Source organism: Gigantopelta aegis, chromosome 7 (genome assembly GCF_016097555.1).
Source record: "Gigantopelta aegis isolate Gae_Host chromosome 7, Gae_host_genome, whole genome shotgun sequence".
Lineage (NCBI taxonomy): Eukaryota > Metazoa > Mollusca > Gastropoda > Neomphalida > Peltospiridae > Gigantopelta > Gigantopelta aegis.
In genome coordinates, this window is record NC_054705.1 from 13,765,373 (window position 1) to 13,780,163 (window position 14,791).

Sequence of the window (14,791 nt, forward strand, 5' to 3'; positions counted from 1 at the left end):
ACGTAGACTTAGGGGATAACCCTACTGTGCTTTCCGATTTGCGGACGTATATCGGTGGTTTTACTGTCGCAAATTCGCTACAGTAGGGTTATCCCTATTCTAATTAAACTGTTTGCAGGTTGATTTTAAATAGGAAATTGTCACATCTGTAGAAAGAATAAGCCTATAAACGTCACCAGCTGGTGACGTCATTAGGCAGCCCATTAACAGACGATGGGTGGTCGGACAGTTAGCGGCTCGAACATAGATGTGTAATTTGACATATTTAGTCTACGAGTTACTTTATAATTCTACTGTAGAAATATATTAATCGTGATAACCAATAAATTTAATTTCATTATTAAACAGCGAGTGTGTTATTATATTCACTCAGAATTATTGGTAAACTGTGCTGTTGGGTGGTTTGACGGGGAGAGAAACCCAAAACGCTGCTTGAAGATATTTAGAACCTCCTCATACCTCTCCCCCTCTCACAGGCACTTGATACAGATTAGTATACATGAATAAAATTCTAAATTTGTTGTATATCAGTAAATTTGATATATTTCCGCAATATTTTGCTCATACTCTCTTCATACATGACAAATGTATTGCCACTTAACGTGTAATGACATATACCAAAAATTTCGATCCCTACTATATAAAAGTTACAAGGTACGTCACTCGCCATTTTGGTGCAATTTTCTTATTTCTCAAATATCATTTTTTTTTTTACGAAATAATCGACTACCTGCTAAAACCCTGTATAGCAGAAGACGCAAAATATCAAAGTAGATCGTGTTGTATACTTACACATTTTTCGTTCACTTTATTTTTACTGCAATAAAATAAAATACTGGGAATGATACCTAAAAACATTCTGTCGAGCACGTCACACTCACCTTTCGCGAACACCTGATGCCATCACTGTTTCTACAGTGATTCATGCGTGCATGTCATACCAGCTGTATATATTCCAATGGGGTGGGACGTAGCCCAGTGGTAAAGCGCTGGACTGACGCGCAGTCGGTCTAGGATCGATCCCTGTAGGTTGACCCATTGGGTCATTTATCGATTCAGCCGGTGCACCACGACAGGTGTGTCAAAGACCGTGATATGTGCTATCTTGTCTGTGGGATGGTGCATATAAAATATTCCTTGCTACTAATGAAAAAAAAAATGTTGCGGGTTTCCTCCTGAAGACTATATGTCAACATTACCAAAATGTTTGACATCCAGTAGCCGAAGATTAATAAATCAATGTGCTGTAGTGGTGTCGTTAAACAAAACAAACTTTTAAAAATATTCTAACAAGCTCTATGCAAGTTTGGATTTTCGAAGCTAGTCTTGGGAGTGGCAGTCCTACATGCGGCGCAGGAGGGAATGAATGGATGGATGGATGCTTAACGACATTCCAGCACGAAACGGTCATCAACTACGGATCCACTAGTGGGGTGGCAGTCCTACGTGCGGTGCAGGAGGGAATGAATGGATGGATGGATGCTTAACGACATTCCAGCACGAAACGGTCATCAACTACGGATCCACTAGTGGAGTGGCAGTCCTACGTGCGGCGCAGGAGGGAATGAATGGATGGATGGATGCTTAACGACATTCCAGCACGAATCGGTCATCAACTACGGATCTACTAGTGGAGTGGCAGTCCTACATGCGGCGCAGGAGGGAATGAATGGATGGATGGATGCTTAACGACATTCCAGCACGAAACGGTCATCAACTACGGATCCACTAGTGGAGTGGCAGTCCTACATGCGGTGCAGGAGGGAATGAATGGATGGATGGATGCTTAACGACATTCCAGCACGAAACGGTCATCAACTACGGATCTACTAGTGGAGTGGCAGTCCTACATGCGGCGCAGGAGGGAATGAATGGATGGATGGATGCTTAACGACATTCCAGCACGAAACGGTCATCAACTACGGATCCACTAGTGGAGTGGCAGTCCTACATGCGGTGCAGGAGGGAATGAATGGATGGATGGATGCTTAACGACATTCCAGCACGAAACGGTCATCAACTACGGATCCACTAGTGGAGTGGCAGTCCTACATGCGGTGCAGGAGGGAATGAATGGATGGATGGATGCTTAACGACATTCCAGCACGAAACGGTCATCAACTACGGATCCACTAGTGGGGTGGCAGTCCTACATGCGGTGCAGGAGGGAATGAATGGATGGATGGATGCTTAACGACATTCCAGCACGAAACGGTCATCAACTACAGATCCACTAGTGGAGTGGCAGTCCTACATGCGGTGCAGGAGGGAATGAATGGATGGATGGATGCTTAACGACATTCCAGCACGAAACGGTCATCAACTACGGATCCACTAGTGGAGTGGCAGTCCTACATGCGGTGCAGGAGGGAATGAATGGATGGATGGATGCTTAACGACATTCCAGCACGAAACGGTCATCAACTACGGATCCACTAGTGGGGTGGCAGTCCTACATGCGGTGCAGGAGGGAATGAATGGATGGATGGATGCTTAACGACATTCCAGCACGAAACGGTCATCAACTACGGATCCACTAGTGGAGTGGCAGTCCTACATGCGGTGCAGGAGGGAATGAATGGATGGATGGATGCTTAACGACATTCCAGCACGAAACGGTCATCAACTACGGATCCACTAGTGGAGTGGCAGTCCTACATGCGGTGCAGGAGGGAATGAATGGATGGATGGATGGATGCTTAACGACATTCCAGCACGAAACGGTCATCAACTACGGATCCACTAGTGGAGTGGCAGTCCTACGTGCGGTGCAGGAGGGAATGAATGGATGGATGGATGCTTAACGACATTCCAGCACGAAACGGTCATCAACTACGGATCCACTAGTGGAGTGGCAGTCCTACATGCGGTGCGGGAGGGAATGAATGGATGGATGGATGCTTAACGCCATTCCAGCACGAAACGGTCATCAACTACGGATCCACTAGTGGAGTGGCAGTCTTACATGCGGTGCGGGAGGGAATGAATGGATGGATGGATGCTTAACGACATTCCAGCACGAAACGGTCATCAACTACGGATCTACTAGTGGAGTGGCAGTCCTACATGCGGTGCAGGAGGGAATGAATGGATGGATGGATGCTTAATGCCATTCCATCACGAAACGGTCATCAACTACGGATCCACTAGTGGAGTGGCAGTCCTACGTGCGGTGCAGGAGGGAATGAATGGATGGATGGATGCTTAACGGCATTCCAGCACGAAACGGTCATCAACTACGGATCTACTAGTGGAGTGGCAGTCCTACGTGCGGTGCAGGAGGGAATGAATGGATGGATGGATGCTTAATGCCATTCCAGCACGAAACGGTCATCAACTACGGATCCACTAGAGTGGCAGTCCTACATGCGGTGCAGGAGGGAATGAAGGAATGGATGGATGCTTAACGACATTCCAGCACGAAACGGTCATCAACTACGGATCCACTAGTGGAGTGGCAGTCATCCTAAGGACGAGCACCTGATAGTGGGTCATGGAAAGAACCAAGAGTTGCTTAACATCCTTTCCACTCTGCCTTGTGTAGAGATACTATTTTGATCAGGGAAACACGTTTTGTTCGATCAGATCTCTAGACCATTGAAGTCTAGATTCATGGTTGTTAAAGGGACATTCCTGAGTTTGCTGCAATTTTAAAGATGTTATCGACTAACAGACACTTTTTAACGACTGTAATTACATATCACATATATTTTTCTGCATAAAACATTAATGGCTGCATATTAAACGTGTTTCTGATTGTTCTAATATTTGTACTAAGTTAAATTTCATTTTATTTCCTAAAAAGACAAAATCCAGTTTGGGCTTCTTACAAATATTAAGACGACCAGAAACACATTGAATATGCAGAAACTGATATTCTAAACAAGAAAATATATTTAATATGTAAGTTTAATCGTAGACATATTTTATTAGTCGGAAACATCTTACAATGCAGTAAACTCGGAATGTCCCTTTAATGAAGGTTCGCCGATACAAATAGCGTTTAGTTATATGTATCGAGAGGGCAATGTGACTACTAGTTTTAGGAATACTCTGCCTTCACAACTACCTAGCAAAACAAAGTGGCAATATAGATAGATAGATAGATAGATAGATAGATAGATAGATAGATATACAGTGAAACATTTCAAAACCGGTCCCTCTATAATCCGGAATTCCCTCAAAACCGGACATTTTTCACGATTCTTTTTTTAACCTCTCTAAACTGGATACCTCTTATAACCGGACATTTTATTTGGTCCCGAGAGTGTCCAGTTTACAGGGGTTTCACTATATATATATATATATATATATATATATATATATATATATAGTCTTTATTCCTCTAAACAGAGTTGCAACATATAAATACATTTCATTATATACATACAAACAAACAAGCATAGAACTATAATAAAGATGGGTAAGTAGGGCATGCATCAAACCATAGAGCATAGATAGTAATTCAAATACGAGCACATAAAGTTTTTGGGGTATTACAATTTTCGCCTGCTATTGGTGGCTTCAAAGTATTGTTTGCTTAGTAGATGACTGTGATAACGGTTTCACAGGAAGTACTTTCTATCGAGTCATCAACATTAACATGGAGGTTCACAAGATAATATCTCTGTAATAAAAACACTGAGCGACACTGAGTTCCACTGGCCCGATGTCTAGAAGAGTTATCCAGAATTCGTCTCTAATTTCAGATATAAACTGACAGTGACATGCAACAGATGCAACAGGGTGGCAAGCTGTTTGGCTTGATCGTTTGTTTTGTTGACTGTACAGTCGACGTCCTGAACGAGTTCTCCTCGGAGAGTGACAGAACAGAACAGAACAGAACTTTATTACACTTAGGCCGTTCCACAACGGCGTTAGAGGAACATACATAATAAATAGTATAAACGTGACAAGATGGTTTACAGGAGGATGAAATAATAACATATGATAATACATAATACATAATACTTGCATATGATATTAATTGATAATAACTGTAACAGTATTAGTATTAGTATTAGTAGTAGTAGTAGTAGTAGTAGTAGTAATAATAATGGTGGTAGCAGTAATGGTAGTCGTAGTAGTATAATAATAGTAGCAGTAGTAGTAATAGTAATGGTAGTACATGGTACAGTAATAATAATAATAATAATAATAATAATAATAATAATTGTAATATAGCTAGGAAACAGTTTTGATTGTGACATGAGTTATTCAGTTACAAGGACGTTTAAAAACCTGGCAAATTACATTTATAAATTTCGCCAACTTCTTTAATACACTTATTTTCTTACTGCTCATTAGTTCTTTGAATTTGTAGGTGCTTGGTCTAGTATAATAATAGGGATGTAAAAATCTTACTCGGGGATTATGAAAAAATATACATACAAATAAATAATGGAATTCATCACCAATGTCACTTTCATCACATAACGTACACAATCTGTCTTCAAATAATATGTTATTCCACCTTCCAGTTTCGACAGGTAAATAGTGATTTGACGTTCTAAATTTTATAATTAATCTCCACAACCTTTCGGGAATTATATTTAAATATTTTTCAAAAATGAGTTCTTCTTCAAAAAGTTGATAGGTTTTGCCTCTTGATGACATTGATATGCTATTATTCCATATTTGTAAATATTGATCATTTTGCCTAATTTTAATTTGTTGTGAGAGCCAAGTTAACGATAAAAAGGTGTGTGATATCCAAACATCGCTCATTCCTAAATGCTCCAAAATATGTTTAATACTAGTGAGCCAATTATAATATATTCTATTTGTAACATGATCTGTCAACATAAATCTGTATAGAAGAAATGATAATTTTGATTGTTTTCCTGAAATAATGCGTGCCCAGTAACAAACCATTCTTCCTTGAATATTTAATTCCACGGGCACTTTCCCCAATTCTCCGTATAACATAAATAATGGGGTGGATTTTTTTGTTGGCAAGATGTGTCGGAAGAAATTTATTTGAACAGAATCGCACATATCATTTTTTTCATATCCCCAAACTTCGCAACCGTATAACAAGATTGGGAGAACCATTGATTAAAACATTTTAAGTTTACACTCAATCGATAGATTATTGTCTTTAGATTTCGCCAATACAAAATACATAGCTTTAGTTGCTTGATGTTTTAATTGAGCCTTGGTCGTTTTAAAATTATTTAATTTGCTAAAAGTGACCCCAAGGTATTTAAATTCCTTCACATTTTCGAGAACATATTTTCCAAGTTTGAAAGTATATTTATAATCTCTGGCATTTCCATTGAAAATTAATACTTTAGTTTTTGAGATATTTATCTTTAGTTTCCATTTATTACAGTACTGATCGAATACGTTTAGTGTGTGTTGTAAATCAGCGGCATTGGTAGCTAGTATAGCAGTATCATCTGCATAAAGTAAGCAAAGTAAGTGAATGCCGATGTCGAGCGGGTTTTGTTGGTTTTCATCAATGGGGGTAACTCTTTTACATCCAAAATTTATTAAATATTTTTCTAGGTCATTTAGATACAAGGAAAATAGGACTGGGGATAAATTTTCTCCCTGACGGACGCCGTTGCTGCATGGGAATAATGAAGATTTCTGATTGTTTGCATATATTAATGATTTTATGCCTTTATACATTTGGTAGATAATTTTTAAAAATTTACCGTTTATGCCATAATCCAGTAGCTTATGCCATAAGTGTGTACGAGATACCACATGAAAAGCTTTCTGGAAATCGACAAAAGTGCAGAATAATTTCTGTTTTTGTTTTTTTTAAATATCTATCAAAGTATGTAATGTAAATATATGGTCTATTGTTGAATATCCTTTTCGAAAAGCTGACTGCGCTTCACTCAAAATATCATTTTCTTCAATAAATGTTTATAAGCGGTTATTCAGTATAGTTGTAAATAATTTAGAACAGCAGGAGAGTAAAGTTATGGGTCGATAATTTTCAGGTAATGAACGGTCCCCTTTATTTTTATAGATTGGGATAATTGTACCTTTAAGCCATTCGTCTGGGAAAACAGAATGATCTAGTATTGTATTAAACAATTTAACATAGACTGGAATGAATAAGTCAGCAGTAGATTTAATATATTCATTAATTACTTGGTCGGTGCCGGCCGCTTTGTTATTTTTCAGTTGATTTATGGCTCTTTTAATTTCGTCTTCGCTAAATTTTCCGTTTATGGTTTCATTATTATTTACTTCGTCAATTACTTCGTTTGTATTAAAATCTGGTACAGCATCATTTTGGTCACTCTTATTTAGATCACTGAATTTTTTTTAAAAAGGTCACGTTGGATACGAGCAACTGACTCACGTATCACGATGCCCGACGTCTCGCAGTAGGCTTCACCTGAGTACTGTTCACCTTGGCTGTGTGAAATAATGTCTTGGCGTTTGGAAATGTTTACTATCTCAACGATGTCGTCGTTGGTGTCTCAATGAAAATTCCGAAATAAAGTAAAACGAAGGAAAGAAGGAAATGTTTTATTTAACGACGCACTCAACACATTTTATTTACGGTTATATGGTGTCGGACATATGGTTAAGGATCACACATATATTGAGAGAGGGAACCCATTGTCGCCACTTCACGGGCTACTCTTTTCGATTAGCAGCAAGGGATCTTTTATATGCACCATCCCATATACAGGATACAACATATCGCGGCCTTTGATGTGCCAGCCGTGGTGTACTGGGTGGAACGAAAAATAGCCCAATGGGCCCACTGACGGGGATAGATCCCAGACCGATCGCGCATCGAGCGAGTGCTTTACCACTAGACTACGTCCTGCCTCGTGTGAAATAATATCTTGGCGTTTGGAAATATTTGTTACCTCAAAAATGTCTCCTTGAAAATTCCGAAATAAAGTAAAACAGGTTTTTTTGCCAGGTGTTTTTTTGTTTGTTTTTTGTTTGTTTTGTTTTTAAATAGGCTTTCGCCTATTAGTCTAAAATCTATTAAACATTTCGATGAAAACATTTATGGAACAGATGACAGTTCGTTGGGAAAGAGTTCGACCTGTACCCCTCTATATCAAAAGCTCTAAAGTCTAACCCTAATCCTAACGCTAAAAGTAACCCTAACCACTGAATGGTGGTGGTGGTGGTGGTGGGGGGGGGGGGGGGGTTACGGGTCGAACTCATGCTGTTCGGTGTTTACTATTTGTAGCAGATCAGAATAGCTACTAGACTGTTCATTTAGAAGTGGTGTTTGTGTAACCACTTGTGACTCGACTATCGATAATAGGAGATATAGCATGTTACGCTCAGAAGGGTTCCCATGGTTACTCATAAATAAGTAGGAATATGCTTCACCTAGTGCAGTTTCTACGTCTGTATTAGATGTACGTCTACCTGGTGTGTTTACACGTCTCGAGATACACCGTTCAGTGTCTATTGAAGGAAGGAAATGTTTTATTTAACGACGCACTCAGCACATTTTATTTACGGTTATATGGCGTCAGACCTATGGTTAAGGACCCTACAGATATATAGAGAGGAAACCTGCTGTTGCCACTTCATGGGCTACTCTTTTCGATAAGCAGCAAGGGATCTTTTATATGCTCCATCCCACAAACAGGGTAGCACATATCACGACCTTTGATATACCAGTCGTAGTGCACTGGCTGGAACGAGATATAGCCCAATGGACCCAACGCAGTGTCTACTGAATCACAGTCTTTTTTTATGAAGAATTCCATCGCAGCTATCTTCGTTTGACTGACCACTCACTGGTCGCCATTTTGCAAACTGATATGAATTGAAATATTTCAAAAAGCATATCATAATTTTGTAAAAAAAAAAAAAAAAAAAAAAAAAAAAAAAAAAAAAAAAAAAAAAAAAATTATAACAACAATAATTAGCCGTGGTTTATTATGCAAATCAGGTGGAATCTAGCTCGGTCGGTAGAGCGCTGGCTGTAGATGTTTGCACTGAAGGATCGAACCACCTTAATGGACCGATTCTGTAATTGGGCCTTTTCCCGTTCCAAACAGTGCCCCACGACGGGTATTTAACAAAACCCTGTGACATGAGCTGTGTTGTCTGTGGGAAAGTCCATATAAAAGATCCTTGGCTGCCAATGAAAAAATTTAGGTTTTAAATCCTCTACATTTTTTCCCCATTAGTAGCAAGGGATCTTTTATATGCTCCATCCCACAAACAGGGTAGCACATATCACGACCTTTGATATACCAGTCGTAGTGCACTGGCTGGAACGAGATATAGCCCAATGGACCCAATGCAGTGTCTACTGGATCAAAGTCTTTTTTGATGAAGAATTCCATCGCAGCTATCTTCGTTTGACTGACCACTCACTGGTCGCCATTTTGCAAACTGATATGAATTGAAATATTTCAAAAAGCATATCATAATTTTGTAAAAAATAAAAAATAAAAATAAAAAAAATAAAAAAATAAAAAATAAATTATAACAACAATAATTAGCCGTGGTTTATTATGCAAATCAGGTGGAATCTAGCTCGGTCGGTAGAGCGCTGGCTGTAGATGTTTGCACTGAAGGATCGAACCACCTTAATGGACCGATTCTGTAATTGGGCCTTTTCCCGTTCCAAACAGTGCCCCACGACGGGTATTTAACAAAACCCTGTGACATGAGTTGTGTTGTCTGTGGGAAAGTCCATATAAAAGATCCTTGGCTGCCAATGAAAAAATTTAGGTTTTAAATCCTCTACATTTTTTCCCCATTAGTAGCAAGGGATCTTTTATATGTACTATCCACAGACAGGATAGCACATATCGCGGCCATTGATATGCCAGTCGTGGTGCCCTGGCTGGAACGACAAACAGCCCGATGGGCCAGTGTGGAAGAAAGACCAAAAACTTTATATATTGTTGATCTCTGTAGTTAGTGCGGGCATCCATTTTGATTCTACGCGTCAACATGTTGTGTGCGTCTGTGTGTCTGTGTATGTATGAATGTATGTATGTATGTGTCTGTGTGTGTGTGTGTGTCTGTGTGTGTGTGTGTGTGTGTGTGTGGGTGTCTGCGTGTGTCTGTCTCTGTGTGTCTATGTGCGTGTGTGTGTGTGTGTGTATGAGTGTGTGTCTGTGTGTGTGTCTGTGTGTGTATGAGTGTGTGTGTGTGTCTGTGTGTGTGTATGTATATATGTATGTATGTGTGTGTGTGTTTGTATGCGTGAGTGTGTATGTGTGTGTGTGTATGTGTGTGTGTGTGTGTGTCTGTGTGTGTGTGTCTGTCTGTATGAGTGTGTGTGTGTCTGTGTGTATGTATGTATGTGTGTCTGTATGAGTGAATGTGTATGCGCGTGTGTATGTTTGTGTCTGAGTGTGTGTATCTGTGTGTGTATGTGCGTGTGTCTGTGTGTGTATGTGTGTGTGTCTGTATGAGTGAGTGCGTGTGTGTGTGTATGTATGTGTGTTTATGTGTGTGTGTGTGTGTGTGTGTGTGTTAATTTACTGAGGTAACTACACCAGCGCCATCTACATAAGAAATAGTGCAGCGCCTTCTCACCTATTATTATTGTGCTGTGCCATTACAGTGTGGGTTCAAGTGAGGTTATTTGGGGACAAAGTCGAAGTTATTAAAGTTGTCTTGCCGATGTATGGAAAACGTGAAGGAAAGCATTTAGGGTAGCAAGGAAACTAACAGGACACCATGGACCAGAGTCACGGACGAGGGACCAACTTATTTACTTACTTACGCCCGTCGTCCCTTCTGGGGCATAGGCCATTGACTACAGTTTTTCAGAGTTGTGTCCTGGGCTCTTGTTTCAGGCTGCCTCTAGGTGTATCCTGTCTTCTTGGTGTCCACCTGGACATCCCTTCGCCATGTGTTCTTTGGGCGGCCTCTTTTTCTTCTGCCTTGTGGTGGGTTCCATGTCAGAGCCATGAGGGACCAAGACAACAGAATATACCTACATTTTCTGTCCAGCTTTCCACCCCACTCCACCACCACCCCCACCCCCCTCCACTGACCCTCCATCCCCCCCCCCCAAAAAAAAAAAACCACACAAAAAACACCCCCAAAAACCCACACAAACAAAAAAAAAAAACCTACAAAGAAAACCTCACACACACAAACAACAAGAAACAACAAAACAACCCAATTACAAACAAACAAAAAGAAAACAAATAACAAACAAGGAAAAAAACAAACACACACATTTTGGAACTTTGGCTTTTTAAAAAAAATACTTTTTTGTTCTTTTTTTTTTTGGGGGGGGGTGGGGGTAGGTGGCTAAAGCTATATCCTATGTAAAACACGGAACAGTCGTAGTTTAAAATGTGTCACGGTTGCGTTTAACAAATGTGCCTTTCTTTCCTTTAGTTAGATGTTAGAAAAACGCATTACAGTAATCGCAAAAAATAAATTGTCTCTTACGTGGGCACTCGACCAAGTGTATTAACTGTCACGTAATACGTAATTCGCATTAACGGAATTGCCAAAATTAATCTGCCTTGCACCTAAAATATTCATTATTATGATTGTCTTCCCAGCATTAATAATTACTTAGCATGAAAAATGTGTTAGAGCTTTCGCCGAGGACATTAATCGATAGATGAAATGCTGCTAATAACTAAGTACCTGGGCTTTATCTGGAATTTAAAAACATGCTATCTCCGTCTTATAAAGCGCAGAGTGCACCGAACTCGTGTTGTTAGCTGAGTAAATTGGGTTTAAAGGGACATTCCTGGGTTTACTGCCATTTTTAAGATGTCATCGACTAACAGATACTTTTTGATGAATGTAATTACATAAAATATTAGTGGCTGTATATTAAATGTCTTTCTGGCCGTTCTGATATGTGTACTAGGTTAAATTTCATTGTATTTCCTAAAATATATTTTTTCATACGTACGGAATTATTTGAAGACAAAATCCAGTTTGGGCTTCTTACAAATATTAAGACGACATGGCCCTGTGCTTATAAACCTTAAAGTCTAGACTTTAATAAAGTCCAGACTTTAACGTCATGGCAACGCCATTCAAATAGTCCCTGCGTGTGCTGTAACCTCACCGTGGTGCAGGGGTGTAACATTCTCTTTGAGAATGGCCAATACAGCACAAAACTGAAGTTTGAGTAAAATTCAGTATCCGTAAAATTCTGTGATATTTGTGTTTTTGCACAGTTCTTTACACTGTTTTTGTTTGTCTTGAATTTTTATATTGATGTTGATCATCACTTTATTTATTTGCATTACCATAGTTTGACACCCAATAGCCGATGTATTTTTCGTGCTGGGGTGTCGTTAAACATTCATTCATTCCATTCAAATAGCATTACGTTAAAGTCTAGACTTTAAGTTTTATAAGCACGGGCCCAGAAACACATTGAATATACAGACACTGATTTTCAAAACAAGAAAATATATTTAATATGTAACTTTAATCGTAGAAATATGTTATTAGTCGGAAACATCTTACAATGCAGCAAACTCAGGAATGTCCCTTTAAGTATTTACGCCTATGTGTTGTACAGGTTAAATCGCAGTAAATCAATTCCTATTGCCGGTAATGTTAACGTTTACTAATAAAATTGATATAATTTTAGTTGAGTAAATTGGGTTTACGTATTTACGCCTACCTGTATGTGTTGTACAGGTTCCATCGTAGTAAATCAATTCCTATAGCCGGTAATGTTAACATTTACTAATAAAATTGATATAATTAGGTAAGTAAATTGGGTTTACGTATTTACGCCTACCTGTATGTGTGGTACAGGTTCCATCGTAGTAAATCAATTCCTATAGCCGGTAATGTTAACGTTTATTAATAAAATTGATATAATTTTAGCTGAGTAAATTGAGTTTACGTATTTACGCCTATGTGTTGTTTAGGTTTCATTGTACTAAATCATTTGTTATTGGTGGTAATGTTAACGTTTACTAATAAAATAGATATTTACGCAGCGTATGACCACGCACAGTGCACCAATACAAAATGATGTATGGTAGATTTAATCTACCTGCAAGAAAATAGGTCGAAATTTGATGAATGTTTTGGGTTTTTTTGTGAGAAAACCAAATGTTTCTTAAAATCGCAGTTTCATTTTTGGGGGTACCCTGCACTGGTTCCACCCTCTTGTGAACACCGCATGACAATTGTATAACAAATAAAATCATATTAATTTATTGGCAACGGATAATAGTATTTGCACACGTAATTAATACCACTTATTACTACCAATCACAGACGCAGCTGTTTTAACTTTTAAATATTTGACAGTACATTTCCAACTTTGATACGGAACTTTCTGTTTTGGTACAATGCAACCTATAATACTAGACAGCTGCAGACCTTAGGCGGTAGAAGCTCTCAATATTTTTAATTTTAAAAGTTTGATTAAAAAAACTGGATCAAGTAAAACAAATTCCTTTTTTACCGAATAACTTTAAATTGGAACGCGGTTGTAGACAAGGCGATACTTTCTCTTCATATATTTATTTTTATTATTTGTGCCGAAGTTTTCTATCCATACTGGCCAGAACTAATAAAGACGATCTCGTAAGTTGGATAACTTGTGCCCAACCCTTTTGTTTGTGTGTGTGTATGCGCGTGCGCGCTTGCGTTATGTTATGTTTGGTTATATTATATACTGACGGAAAAAACCCCCACCATAAAGTTTTCTTCTCGGTCGTAAATATGTCAAATTTTATGTCATTTTATTGATGATTATTTCATTGCTTGGATTGTTAGGTTATGTCTTCATTATTGAATAAGTTTTGTTGTGTTGTCACAGACGGCGTTTGTATGGATAACGTTGAAATGTGGATACCCTACGCCATATTCTGATTCAAATCAATAGCGTGTGTGTGTCGACCCCGGACTCCAGTCGCTGTTCTAACTCTCTTTACCATTGACCCAATCAAGTTGTTTATGACCCTTTGTGGGATGTTATTCCACTCATGACGAAGGGCCTGCGTAAGCTGAGCGACGTTGTTTAGGATCTTAACGCGCTTACTCGCTCTCCTGTCCAGCTCTTCCCGCAAATGTTCGATCGGGTTCAAATCTGCACTGTAGGGTGGCCAGTCGAGCACTGTGACATTGTTTTGGTCTGTGAGAAAGTTAAGACAAACGCTCGCAACGTGCGACCTCGCATTATCCTGCTGCAACGTAAGGTGGGTAACGCGCATGGGTAAGTGGAAAGACGTGAGGCCTGATGACCTGACCCCGATATTTTACGGCTGTAAGATTGCTCTGGATGACCACGGGAGGTTTTTTCACGCTATGAGAACCCCCCTCCCTTAACAAAACAATAAAAACAAAACAAAAAAACAACAACAAAAAAACAACAACAAAAAAACCCAAACATAACAAGCCCTCTCCTCAAATCTGTCGTTTTCGTTAACGCACGCGTCTGAATATCGCACATCTCGACTTCGATAGACACGTTGTCATCCATCTGACCTGTAAAGCGAGAACCGAGACTCGTTAGTGGGCCAAGTGAAACCGGTTTGGTGAACGTGCCAGCAGCCATTGCAATCGACGTTGACGTCGCCTGGATGTAAGATGCGGAGCAACGTAGGGACGTCGTGGGCTTAAGTTGGACTCCCGCAACCGATTCCTAACCGTTCGTGGACACACTGGGCAACCATGAGTGCCTACAACCTGACTCCCCGTCTCCGTAGCCGTCTGAAATCGGTTACAGAGGTGTGTGAGACATATGCCTCTCTCTTGATGGGCTATTTCTCTCTCCAGCCAGCGCACCACGACTGGTACATCAAAGGTCGTGGTATGTGTTATCCTGTCTATGGGATGGTGCATATAAAAGATCTCTTGCTGATAATCGAAAAGAGTG